Below are 3,001 nucleotides of genomic sequence, written 5' to 3'. Positions count from 1 at the left end.
GCTGGCCAGGGACTTGGGGGAAATCATGTCACTTGCTTATAAGGGTGTAGGGGAGTGGCCCCAGCTCTTGCACACCACTGGGGAGCTTATGTATAGGCCACCTGGCTCACCTGCAGGTCTAGAGACAGCTGGTGGCCTTAGAGGGTGGTTGTGCAGCCGTGAGGCACACTGGTTTGTAAGGCACAGAAAGCGGCTATGTTTGAGGCACTGCTGTGACCTCACACCAGAGACCCTCAAGGCGTGGTGCTGGGACTGACTGGGCCTCTGTGGCCCAAGCTATTTCTTGCCACAGCAGAGTAGACTAGATTTAATGTAAAAACAACAACAACAAAACCAAAAAAACCCAGGTAAACTGATCTCTCTTTAAAAAACTAAAATCTCTGGTCTGTAAGGTCACTTCAGCTGCTTTTTAAAGTGGCTTTTCTGGAATGGCGGAAGCAGATGCAGGCCCACAGGCACCTGGATGGTGGACTTGGAAAGGACACTCACAGGTGGCGATTCTCGCCCAGGTCATGGTTGTGCCATTCAGTCAGCACCTGCATTGCCTCCTCCTGAGAGCCCACCTGGATCAGTACTGTCTTGCGGTCCTTCTGGAAGAACTTGAAGCCTGCGACCATGTCACCCATGCCGCCACTGCTGGAGAAGAGGCTCCTGAGGTCATCCTCCAACACAGAGGGCGGGGTGCTGCAGAAGTGCAGGGTAGCTGAGGGTGGAAAGATTTCTGGAAGTTCTTGAAGCCTGGTTTCTTGAGGCGGTGCAGTGCTGAGCTGCCATAGCCCTTGATCAGGCCCTGGTCCTCCTGTTCCTCCCGAGGCAGCTGCACACTCTGATGTGTGCGGTTCAGGTGGCTCATGGCCACTTGGGCCTGTCTGCTATCTGCACAAGCACACCCTCCTCTTCCTCTCCTCCTCCTCCCTCTCCTCCTGTTTCTTCTTTAAATGTTTTTAAAAATCTATTTAAAGTGTTATCCCCTTACTCAGTTTTCCTCTTTCCCAGAACCCTCCTATCCCATCCCCCCTCCCCCTGCTTCTATGAGGGTGTTCCTCCACCCACCCATCCACTCCTACCTCCCCACCTTTGATTCCCTTACACTGGGGCATCTTGAACAGAATCTTAACCCGTTGCACATCACCATAGGCACAGAAGAGAATGAAGAGGTTTTAGGGTGCGACTCTTTCAGGGTGCAGGTTGCTGACCAAAAGGATGGAATTCCCAGCATCTGCCAGCCCTGGGATAGCAATGCAGTCAGCAGCAGCAGCAGCAGCAGCAGCAGCAGCAGCAGCAGCAGCAGCAGCCAGAATGGCCAGGGAGGCCAGGGCTCTATGGACATTAGGGACAGAGAGGCCAAAGGCTGCTGCCATGGTCTGGTCCAGTGAAGGCTGTCTGTCTCCAGAGGGCAGTCTAGGTCGAGTGTAATCTCTGCTCTTGTCATTGTTGTATGTGACATGGAGACTGGTGAGCGTGGAGAAGTCGATGCTCAGTGTGTAGCAGGCATTGTAGATGTTCTGGCACGTGCCTGGTAGGGAGAGCTGTCGGTTTTGAGCTCTTTGTAGTTGGAGAACTGCATGTAGACTGGCTGCCCACAAAGTGCTGGTGCCACAGACATATAGCAGTTAACCATAGTATCGGCAGCCTCATGTGTGTTCATTTCAGTGAAGACCTGGTTCTTCCCCTTCAGCATAAGGAGGTTGGTAACCTTCCCAAAGGGCAGCCCCAGGGAGATTATCTCACCCTCAGTGACATCACTGGGTAGCTGGCAGACATGGGTGACTCTGGAAGGAACTCCTGCGCTCCTGTTGTCACCTTTGAACTTCTTGCTATCGTTTCCATTGGCTGCTGAGGCCGAGCTGCTCATGATGAAGGGGCCGTTGCTGACACATGTGGAGAAGAGCTAGTTGAATCCCAGCTTTTTACCAACTGCTATGTCTGGGACTATGCAGTCCATGGCACACAGAGGAGACCCGTGGGGGACAGAGGCACAGGAAAAGCTGAGGCTTTTAATTGTAAAATGACTTCGAATTTTAAAAGAGATTGGATATTTTAAAAGGATTAAAAATTTAATATGTAAGAATTTGCAAAGATGGCGGGACTTTCAAAGTTATTTAGATCTTGGCGATGAATCAGAAAGTAAGGGTTGAGGCTTAATAGTGATGTTTTTGTGTGTCAAGTTGACAAGGGGTCAATTGTACTGGCTGCTTTTGTGTCACCTTGACACAAGCTGGAGTTATCACAGAGAAAGGAGCCTCCCTTGAGGAAATGCCCCCATGAGCTCCAGCTGTAATGCATTTTCTCAATTAGTGATCAAGGGGGGAGGGCCCATCGTGGGCGGTGCCATCCCTGGGCTGGTGGTCCTGGGTTCTATAAAGAGAGCAGGCTGAGCAAGCCAGGAGAAGCAAGACAGTAAGTAACATCCCTCCATGGCCTCTGCATCAGCTCCTGCTTCCTGACCTGCTTGAGTTCCTGTCCTGACTTCCTTTGGTGATCAACAGCAATGTAAAAATGTAAGCTGAATAAACCCTTTCCTTCCAACTTGCTTCTTGGTCATGATGTTTGTGCAGGAATAGAAACCCTGACTAAGACATGTAACCATGAGCAGAACTTGAGGGTGAAGCAAGATAAGAAAATGGGGTGCTAGGGATGAACTCACCAGGAAGAGGGCTCTCACAAAGAAGCAGGGGCACAAGTTAGTTTCCAAAACGTGAGATGTTTTTTCTTGCTATCCTCTAAAAACAGAGTTAGCATGGCTGGTTCTTCTTTCATAAGAGAGCGAACTGACAGGTATGTCTTACCTGTAAAAACAAGTGAAACAGCTTCCTTATTCCTGCCATTAACTCAGCCACAGCAAGTGAGCTTGCTGGTCTGGGACTGAGGGTAAGTACCACACTGATTTGGGAATCCCATCCTTCTAGATTTGAGGCCAGTGGAAGCGTCAGTATTGCTCTGTCTCTTGGGGCTGGCAGTGGGTACAGGCACGCACTTCCATTAGCTTAACGGAGCTTGT

The 3,001-nt window shown here is 50.4% G+C and overlaps 1 pseudogene; it reads right to left on the bottom strand.

Moving 5' to 3' along the window:
• Positions 1–262: 262 nt before the first annotated feature.
• On the bottom strand, positions 263–1,992 carry Gm18815 (predicted gene, 18815; annotated as a pseudogene).

Source organism: Mus musculus, chromosome 15 (assembly GCF_000001635.26).
Source record: "Mus musculus strain C57BL/6J chromosome 15, GRCm38.p6 C57BL/6J".
Lineage (NCBI taxonomy): Eukaryota > Metazoa > Chordata > Mammalia > Rodentia > Muridae > Mus > Mus musculus.
Note: the sequence above shows the minus strand (reverse complement) of the source record. Positions and strands in the feature narration are given on the sequence as shown.